This window comes from Bubalus bubalis, chromosome 11 (assembly GCF_019923935.1).
Source record: "Bubalus bubalis isolate 160015118507 breed Murrah chromosome 11, NDDB_SH_1, whole genome shotgun sequence".
Lineage (NCBI taxonomy): Eukaryota > Metazoa > Chordata > Mammalia > Artiodactyla > Bovidae > Bubalus > Bubalus bubalis.
The window spans coordinates 44,101,790-44,112,695 of record NC_059167.1 but is presented as its reverse complement, the minus strand read 5'-3'; the positions used below and the strand labels follow the sequence as shown (position 1 = coordinate 44,112,695).

At 41.0% G+C, this 10,906-nt stretch overlaps 1 long non-coding RNA gene across 1 annotated transcript in view; it reads right to left on the bottom strand.

Moving 5' to 3' along the window:
• Positions 1 to 3: 3 nt before the first annotated feature.
• LOC123328048 overlaps positions 4 to 10,906 on the bottom strand; it is an 86,357-nt gene continuing 75,454 nt past the window's right edge. The window contains exon 3 of the long non-coding RNA XR_006542777.1: positions 4 to 134. This is a non-coding gene — a long non-coding RNA (uncharacterized LOC123328048). The remainder of the gene's footprint in view (positions 135 to 10,906) is intronic.

The window sequence follows — 10,906 nt, the reverse complement described above, 5'->3', positions numbered from 1 at the left end:
CCACCCATCTTTGCCAGGTAGTCCTCCTCACATGAACAACCATGGCCTGTGCCATTTTATAGGCTTACCTCCTGTGGGTTGTCAGCTAGGCAGGAGACACGGTTCATCTGACCAGATCCAAACCAGACACCAGACTGCAAGAGAAAATAGAGGCCAAGAGTTTGTACAGGAAACTGCAACCCTAAAGACCCAATTCCACAAAACATGCTTTGGAAAAGACAAGCCACCAGCAAAACTCACCCTAGCTCCTTACTGTCCTGCACTGAATTGGGAGCTTTTTAACATCTGGGGCAGAAGCACTCAATTTGATTACAAAGGCCAGGCCAACATCTGCGTACCTCGGATCAAACATATCTCCTACTATGAATAAAATGGTTTTCATTTGCTTTTTGGTGGGATAGGGACTACAACATCCATACCCTTGGAGAAATGCTTACAAATTCAGCATTTGACTTTTCCTACAAACTACATTCAATTAACTCTTATTTATCCACATGTGATTTATCTGCTGCAAAATTTAAATTAAAGACTGTCCTTTTCTTTTTTTTTAATTTTATATTATTTAACTTTACAATATTGTATTGGTTTTGCCATATATCAAAATGAATCTGCCACAGGTATACATGTGTTCCCCATCTGGAACCCTCCTCCCTCCTCCCTCCCCATACCATCCCTCCGGGTCTGATTGCTCAATTTATGCCTCAGCCAGATCACATATGTCCTATAAGAAAAAAAATTCATGTGATGTGCTTCAAATTCAAATAAAATTTCTTTTGTCATGTCTGCATTGTTGCTTAGCTCCAGGAATACATTAACCAGTAACTTTAGGTAATGGCACTTATTAACTCTTATCACAGCTTTTGTGATTTTCAGCGAGGGGAAGTCTCTAGTCTATATGTAAAGCTACAACCCAGTCAGTTCTCACTTCTAAAGAGTGCTCCTCGTGTACCAATATTCTTCTCCCTTAACATTTCTACCCTCTTTCTTTCCATGACCCCAAAAGCAAACAGCAACATTTCAGCAGAGAATGTAGCCAGGTTAGAACTCCTGCAATCACATTTTATCCTAACTCAGATTTAACAGTTACCTTTGAGATTTAAAAGTTATGTAGTTTATCTAATCACTACATGTAGCCAGGCATAAAATGCACACCTCAGAATTAGCTCTTAAGAGAAAATCAAATAGATGAGCGAATACTCCAAATACCAGTTTCCTTGTATTATATCACCAATCTGAATGTATGTACTAAAGGCCATTAAAGATTGAAAAATTAAATTCATTTAGAAAGTTGTAAATGTTGGCCATTGAGTCAACCTGAATATTCTTTCATTATGCTATTTGTCAGAGCTCTTTTCTTTCTTTTGGAGTCCTGGCCCATCCTCCATACTTTGTTTTTTGGCTGTGCATCACATCATGTGGAATCCTACCATCCTCCATTCTTACTCTCAGATCAGTACTGAATCAACACTCTGGCTCATTCCCAACTGGCCCAGAATCCAGGTAAAAGGGAGAGGTATCACAACTAGTCAAGGATGGCAGTAGAAAAGAAGGAAATATTAACACTTTGTTGTACACCTGAATCTAACACATGTTGTGAATCAACTATACTTCAAAAAATAAAACGTAGGAAATACTTGAACTTGGAACTATCTGGATCATCTATATGGCCTAAACATATGTGGAGAAAGGCCTGTGTACCTGGATATGTCTGTAGTCAAGTCTAGACAAGCATCCAAATAACCCAGATCTCCAAAGGAAAGGCCAGGATTTTAACACTTAATGTTTCTACCATAATTCACTAGATGATTACAAACACACAGTTTACTGTGATTAGAGCTCTACAGCAGAGAAAAGCAGACTTTGGATCAGTGTATGATACCCATCCAAATCCCTTGAAATCTACTGTGTTTAATGTGCATATATGGAGCCAAGGCCATCATCTATACAGTCAAACTGAAATGCAGGAGGATATAATGTGTATAGATGCTGCAGATATAAAAATATGCACAGGGAAATCCCGATGGGGGTGGGGACCAGAGGAGGACAGGAAGAGGAAGTGCTGGTTTCCATGCACTTCCTTAGCAAATTCAATGCATTTGCTTAGAGAGTTCTAAGCAAACTCTCCCAGAATCAAATTATCTGGGTAATTATTCAACCTGACGCTCTCTTTTTCCTGTATTGACAAGTCCCATATGTTTGCACAAGCTTGACCTAAGGAATTCAGAAGGTCATTGACTTTTTAGTGGGCTGATGAACATGTATATGAAAATCCTGTTTTCAGACTTTTGCTTTATTGCTAAATACTTACTTGTGACTCTGAATGTGCTTTGATTCTGCTTTCACCAACTCTCAAAGAAACTGGGATGTATAAATTATTAGTGAAATGCATACATATAAGGGCTCTATCATTTTCAAACTATGAGGAAAATAGTAGTCTCCTATCTTTGGAAGTTCTAGACATCTCCTTCTGCCTTCATTGACATATTACTCTTTCCTCTCCCAAGTGGAAAATCATCTCACTCAAAAAGGTCCCACATAATGGGAAATGCCAACTGGAAGCTGTCACTTTTTATTTCTAAGCAGCACCTCTCCCAGCTCACCGTGCTAATATTCCACAGAAGTTTGTGGCACTGGCCCACTGGAAAGAATACCAGCTGGGGCCTCCTCAATCTCCTGTATTACTGTGTCTCTTGGACTGAATCTCTCACCAGTACCTGCAGAAAGACTGGCTAAATTAAAGCTTGTCAAACTGACATGAAAGGAATGGTGTCCCTTCAGCTGGGTTTATCAAAGTTTTAAGCTCTTAAATTATGAGACATAGAAGCTGAGCCTGTGGCCCAGGTGATTTTTAAAGTTCCTGCCAGCTACAAATCTATAAATAAAGAAGTGATGATGCCTTGAATCTGGGCTCAGTATTTTCTTAAATGTATGCTTTGGGGGCTTCCCTGGTGGCTCAGACAGTAAAGAATCTGCCTGTAATGCTGGAGACTCAGGTTCAATTCCTGGGTCAGAAAGATCCTCTGTAGAACTGAATGGCTACCCACTCCAGTATTCTTGCCTGGGGAAAAAAAAAAAAAAAATCCCATGGACAGAGGAGTGTGGCAGGCTACAATGCATGGGATCGCAAAGATTCTGACACAACTGAGCAACTAACACATCTAACCAATCTATGCTTTGGTCAAATGTTTATTCTCTCACACCTCAGTTTTCTCATCAATAAATCCCTCAGAAGGGTGATGTGGCAATTACAGATTAAGGTCTAGAGGAAATATTTTTTAGATAGATGAACAGCAAATAAGAAGGCCCTGGTGGGGGAATGAAGCTTGGTGTGTTTGGGGGCTCACAGGTGGTAGAGCTGCAGTGTCATGATCAGAAGAGAGCATGAAACAAGGTGAAATTGATGAGGTAGGTAGATGGTATGGAATTGTGTTCCTTGAAAATTCATGTGTTGAAGCTCTAAACATCAGTATGACTATTTGGAGACAGGTTATTGACAGAATTAATTAAGGTTAAGTGAGGTCATAAGGCTGGGAAGAGTAGGACATAACAGGTTAAGCATCCTTTTAAGACAAGTCAGTAGAGTGTGCTTTAGTCACCTGAGGTTGCAGCTGGAAGGCAGCTGTCTGCAAGCCAAGAAGAGATTCCTCACCAAGAACTGGCCGGACCTCTATCTGAGACTTCTAGTCTCCATAACCATTAGAAAATTCATTTCTGTGTTTTTATTACTACACAGGCTATAGTATTTGCTTGTGGCAGATTAAGCTAAGACAGCAGACCATACTGGGCCACAAGGGCAACAGTAGGAAGCTGAGTTTTAACAGGGTTGTGCTGAGTCCAGGGCTTCACAGCTTTAAGTCAGCTGTGCAGGTTTCAGGAATTTTGTGAGCTGTTAACTGTCAAGTTCAAAGCTAAATGTTGTCTATAATAATAGGAATATTTGCAGCAAGGAAATTGGCAAATACTATAAATCAAGGCTCTTCTCTCTCTTCCCAAAACCCCCTTCCAAGAGAACCAGTTGGCAACTATTCAGAACACTAATGAGGTATGTGTAATTTAAGTTCAATCATTTGTCACTGGAGGGTTTAAGCAGGATGATGAGTTGACCTAATTTATATTTTGAAATAATCACACTGGCCACTGTCTGGAGAATGGCTCCTGGGGCATGAGAGTATAGGCCAGGGGATTCATGAAGAAAGACTTGAATCCAGATCTTCTGACCCAAAAGGCTAGTGATCACTTTGGTGTCACAACTGAGGACACCTTTAGTATTCCCTTCCTGAGCCTATAGAACCTTATGGAAAATATGCTTCTTTAATCTTTTGCTCAGGCACCCAATTTCCTAAAACTTCAATCAGAAACCAGCTCTCCTCTTCACCCCAAATCACCATCAGGATCAGGCTTTATAGAGGAGACCCTCAAATGAATCAGAGTCTCAAAGACCCTCAGAGAAGCAGGGCCTAGGGAGGACTGTGGCCATATGGCCCCCACCCCAGTGCCAAACAGGAGTAGAGAGTGACCAGGGAATGAGCCGTGACCAACAACTCTGTAGCTGAATTTCTAGGGGAGTCAGCCAACTCATTCATGTCAAGATGTGGTTGGATTAAAGAAACTAAACAGTGCCATGGCACCTTCATTTCCTGAGTGCTGGCTGAGTGTGATAGCAGAGCCAGCTGGCCTGGGTTTGAATTCCAGTTCCATCGCATGACCTCACAGCATGACCCTGGGTGCCTGGTACCTCAGTTTCCACACTGGTGACTCAGTTGTCACACCTGGTACCTCAGTTTCCACATTTCTAAAATAGGGCTGGTGATAAGTTTGACTATCTTAAATTTGGATCCACATCCCACACAGAGTTAGTAGCAGATAAGGGTTTGCTTCTGCTATATCTGTGTACCAGACACTTTAATCTTCACATCCATTGTAGGACATGGACTCAGGGAAGAAGTGATATCAGTGAGGCCACATGCCCAGGAAAGGCAGAGATAGATCTGAACCCCAGGCTTGTCTGGTTCCAAAACCTCAACATCTAAAGCTTCCTGACAAAGAGAGGGAAAATTCTCTCCAAGAAACCAGGAAATAAAGATGACCCAAGGAAAATCATTCAAGTGCAAAGAAAAATGTAAGACTTTGGACTAAGCAAAGGCAATTACCGGATTTCCTTTTAATGGGATGGTGGGGTCTTCTCTGATTTTATGGGGGCTCTGTGCCCTTCAGTGCCTCTGAGTTATTTTACAACTCTGAAAATTAAAGGGATAGCAATACAAAGATATCTCATTAAATCTACTACTGTGGGTAAGAATCCCTTAGAAGAAATGGAGTAGCCCTAATAGTCAACACAAGTGTTCGAAATGCAGTGCTTGGGTGCAATCTCTAAAACGATGGAATGATCTTGGTTCATTTCCAAGGCAAACCATTCAATATCACAGTAATCCAAGTCTATGCCCCAACTACTAATGCCAAAAAAGCTGAAGCTGAACTGTTCTATGAAGACCTACAAGACTTTCTAGAACTAACACCAAAAAAAAAAAGATTTCCTTTTCATCATAGGAGACTGGAATGCAAAAGTAGGAGGTCAAGAGATACCTGGAGTAACAGGCAAGTTTGGCCTTGGAGTACAAAATGAAGCATGCCAAAGGCTAACAGAGTTTTGCCAAGAGAATGCACTGGTCATAGCAAACACCCTCTTCCAACAACACAAGAGACAACTCTACACTTGGATATCACCAGGTGGTCAATACCAAAATCAGGTTGATTATATTCTTTACAGTTGGAGATGGAGAAGCTCTATACAGTCATCAAACACAAGACTGGGAAGTGACTGTGGCTCAGATCATGAACTCCTTATTGCAAAATTCAGACTTAAATTGAAGAAAATAGGTAAAACCACTAGACCATTCAGGTATGATCCAAATCAGATCCCTTACAATTATACAGTGGAAGTGAGAAATAGCTTCAAGGGATTAGATCTGATAGACAGAATGCCTGAGGAACTATGGTCAGAAATTCGTGACATTGTACAGGAAACAGGGAGCAAGACCATCCCCCAAAAAAAGAAATGCAAAAAAGCAAAATGGCTGTTTGAGGAGGGCTTACAAATAGCTGTGAAAAGAAGAGAAGTGAAAAGCAAAGGAGAAAAGGAAAGATATACCCATTTGAATGCAGAGTTCCAAAGAATAGCAAGGAGAGATAAGAAAGCCTTCCTCAGTGATCAGTGCAAAGAAATAGAAGAAAACAATAGAATGGGAAGGGCTAAAGATCACTTCAAGAAAATTAAAGATACTAAGGGAACATTTCATGCAAAGATGGGCTTAATAAAGGACAGAAATGGTATGGACCTAACAGAAGCAGAAGATATTAAGAAGAGGTGGCAAGAATACACAGAACTGTACAAAAAAGGTCTTAATGACCCGGATAATGACGATCACTCACCTAGAGCCAGACATCCTGGAATGCTAAATCAAGTGGACCTTAGGAAGCATAACTAAGAGCAAAACTAGTGATGGAATTTCAGCTGAGCTATTTCAAATCCTAAATGATTATGCTGTTAATGTGCTGCACTCATTATGCCAGCAAATTTGGAAAACTCAGCAGTGGCCACAGGACTGGAAAAGGTCAGTTTTCATTCCAATCCCAAAGAAGGGCAATGCCAAAGAATGTTCAAACTACCACACAGTTGCACTCATTACACATGCTAGCAAGGTAATGCTCAAAATCCTTCAAGCTAGGCTTCAATAGTATGTGAACCAAGAACTTCCAGATGTACAAGCTGAATTTATAAAAGACAGAGGAAACAGAGATCAAATTGCCAACATCTGTGGGATCATAGAAAAAGCAAGGGAATTCCAGGAAAACATCTACTTTTATTTCATCAACCATGCTAAAGCCTTTGACTGTGCGGATCACAACAAACTGTGGAAAATTCTTAAAGAGAATTCAGACCAGACCACCTTATGTGCCTCCTGAGAAACCTGTATGTAGGTCAAGAAGCAACAGTCAGAACCGGACGTGGAACAACAAACGGATTCCAAATTGAGAGAAGAGGACGTCAAGGCTATATATTGTCACCCTGTTCATTTAACTTCTATGCAGAGTACATCCATCAAAATGTCAGGCTGGATGAAGCTCAGGCTGGAATCAAGATTGCCAGGAGAATATCAATAACCTTAAATATGCAGATGACACCACCCTAATGGCAGAAAGCAAAGAGGAACTAAAAAGCCTCTTGAGGTGAAAGAGGAGAGTGAAAAAGCTGGCTTAAAACTCAACATTCAAAAAACAAAAATCATGGCATCCAGTCCCATCACCTCATGGCAAATAGATGGGGAAAAAATGGAAACAGTGACAGACTTTATTTTCTTGGGCTCCAAAATCACTTGGATGGTGACTACAGCCATGAAATTAAAAGACACTTGCTCCTTGGAGAAAAGCTATGGTTTTTCCAGTAGTCATGTATGGATGTGAGTGTTGGACTATAAAGAAAGCTGAACACCAAAGAATTGATGCTTTTGAACTGTGGTGTTGGAGAAGACTCTTGAGAGTCCTTTGGACTGCAAGGAGATCCAACCAGTCATTCCTAAAGGAAATCAGTCCTGAATATTCTTTGGAAGGACTGATGCTGAAGCTGAAACTCCAAAATTTTGGCCACCTGATGCAAAGAACTGACTCATTTGAAAAGACCCTGATGCTGGGAAAGATTGAAGGCAGAAAGAGAAGAGGACATCAGAGGATGAGATGGCTGGATGGCATCACCGACTCAGTGGACATGATTCTGAGTAAACTCCAGGAGTTGGTGATGGACAGGGAGGCCTGGCATGCTCCATGTCCATGGGGTCGCAAAGAGTCAGACAGGACTGAGTGACTGAACTGAACTGAACTGAATTTAAGAGTCTCTTGGATAGCGAGGAGATCAAAGCAATCAGTCCTAAAGGAAATCAACCCTCAATATTCATTAGAAGGACTGAAGCGTCCATATTTTGGCCACCTGATGTGAACAGCCAACTCATTGGAAAAGACTCTGATGCTGAGAAAGATTGAGGGCAGAGGGAGAAGCAGTTTGTCGTTCCATGCCCTCCATAGTCCACGTGGTCGAAGAGTTGGACACAACTGAGCAGCTAAACAACAAGTACAAAGAATTCTTCTCCAAAGACAAGCAAATTTTGGAACCCCCTAAAAGTAATAATAAATCAAGTTTCAAGTCCATATATAAACTTACTTCAACATTCCTTTACCCCATAGAAAATTGTGATCTTTTGACTTCTCCTTTGAACCAGTATAATATCATCCCAGTGTTCTCACCCAATCAGTGAGTTAGATAAAAATCTTTGACAAGTGTTCATTTTATGTTTTTGTGAGAATTATGATTTTACTTCTTAAAAAAAAAATCCTCTAACACAGAGAAGAGGACAGGTACAGAATCGTGCCCTAGGATCTCCTGAAGAAGAAAAAGGTCCACTCTCTGCCATAAATACAGTATTTTGCTGGACACCAGCAGACCATCTTCGGATTCAACCATAAATGTTTTTACTTTATAAAAGTCTGTATTTTTTAAAATGGCATAAAGTTCAACTTACGGCCACATCTCTTTTAAATATTTTCTAAATGTTGTCCTTACAAATTATTTTTATATGGTGCTACAATTCCAATCAAAGTTGTCCACAGTCTGAGAAACATCTACCCTGGATGAGTATATTATTAAATATATCAGCAATTATGTTGAGACTTTCCTCTGAAAAACAACTTGTATGTTACAGCTAGAGTGTATTTCCTGAGCTATTATGCTCCTTTGTTGCTATTGTTGTTCAGTTGCTCAGTTGTGTCCGATTCTTAGTGACCCCATGGACTGCAACATGCCATGGATTATGCTCCTAAAATCTCTTAATCAAGAACAAAGAATAAAGAAGTTGGATCTGGGTATTAGCACTGGATTGTGGCCCCAGATGAAATGCCTGGAAATATGAACAGTGGTTGTCTTGAAAAGAATTGAAGTACTCTGACTAAAGAATCAGCAATGAGGAGATGAAGAAGTTATTGATCCTGCCTCAAAGTGCAGAGGGTTGGCTCAGCTCACTTGGACATTCCAACAGAAGCCCTGACTGAGACTGTCGTTCAGTTGCTAAGTCCTGTCCAAGCCTTTGGCCACTCCATGGTCTGCCACACGCCAGGCCTTCCTGTCCTTCACTATCTCCTGGAGTTTGACAAAGATTGCTTGAGTATAAAACAGTAAATTAAATTATTTGGCAACCAAGTTATCCTCAGAGGTCTTGGATAGACTTGGGAAAAGTATATATTTTTCCAATTATTTGTTCCACATAATTTTCAAGTGATTCTCTTACTTTTTCCTGAATTAACATAGCCAGAGGGCGACCCTAAAATTACACTGTAGTTTATGTTCTTCTAGAAGATTCCATTTGAATTATTTCCCTGATATTTAAGTTATTCAACAATATAATGAAAATGTTTATTAATGTCTGTCAAGACTAAGGGTTTGCACTAACCACAGGTCTTCCACCCTTCAGGGGGCTGATTACTTCCTCCCAGGGTGCTGGATGTGGCACCTAGATTATACCTGTATTGTGGTTACTCATTTATAAAACTTGGCTGGTGTCTATGAATTTGCTGCTTTACAATGACAAAATAGGTGCCCCTGGTGCTGTGTTGAGTAAGGTTCCCACCTGAGGCTCATCTACAGATGCTGAGACCAGTGATGCTCCATCCTGTGCTGCAGCTCCTGGCACCTTGAGTCCCTTACCACAGAGCAGTCGCATTTGTGTGAAATGTCTCTGTTACTTATGATTTCAGTGATTTTGCCAGACGCAATGTTGAGCTGAGTAAGAGTATGATTTAGTGTAGCCCAAGGGTCTACACTGAGAGGAAGAGACAAGAATGCCAGGCAACTGTGTCGAGGACAACAGGGATGCATGGACACTTCCTCTGTGACAAAAAATGAGTTCCATCAGAGCATCAAAAGTTCTTGCCAAATGTTGTCCAGGTGACTTAGTGAACAAAGCCACAAGCCCACATGCCTTAATACCCACCCCCCCGAGACACCATCACCAAGTACTTGTAATTACACTGCACTACACTTGCTGTTGTTGCTCAGTCACGTCCAAGTCTTTGCAACCCCATGGACTGTGGCTCATCAGGCTCCTCTGTCCATGGGGTTTCCCAGGCAAGAACACTAGAGTGGGTTGCCATTTCCTTCTCTGAGGCATCTTTCTGATCAAAGAATCAAAACCTCATCTCCTGCATTGCAGGTGGATTCTTTACCACTGAGCCACCTGGCACTAGTTCCCCTTTACCCTGAGGACATGATCCACCATCCCTACTGGATGCCTGAAAATTTGGATAGTACTGAACCCTAAATGTGAAACCCTCTTTCCTATATATACATACATACATGTGGTAAAGGTTAATTTATAAACTAGGCACAGTCAGAGGTTAACAATGATTAATAATAAAATAGAACAATTATAATATTCTGAATAAGACTTATGTGAATGTGGTCTGTTTGTCTCTCTCAGAGTATGTTGTACAGATAATGCTTTTTCCATCTTAACTAAGCACCTACCACATTGTGGCCATGTGAGTAACAGAATGCTTGGTAAATACCACATTGTGCGAAGGTTTGTTACTACATCAGACTCCATCTTCAGTGCCAAACAAAATCCCATATAAGCTCTTGGTTTCTGCTGCTTCTCTCTTTCTACATCCTGAGTCGGGTCTTTCGGGGGCTAGAAAGCAGGTCAGCCTGCATGCCAAGAAATACAACCCAGTTTACTTTCTGAACAATAGGATTCCAAGTCTCGGTTCCTGTGGGCCCGGAGACCTCATGCAAAGGTTCTGAGGCCATGTTCAGGATCAGAAGGAATAGGTGGGACAATAAAGTTGTCCCACCACAGAAGGATGC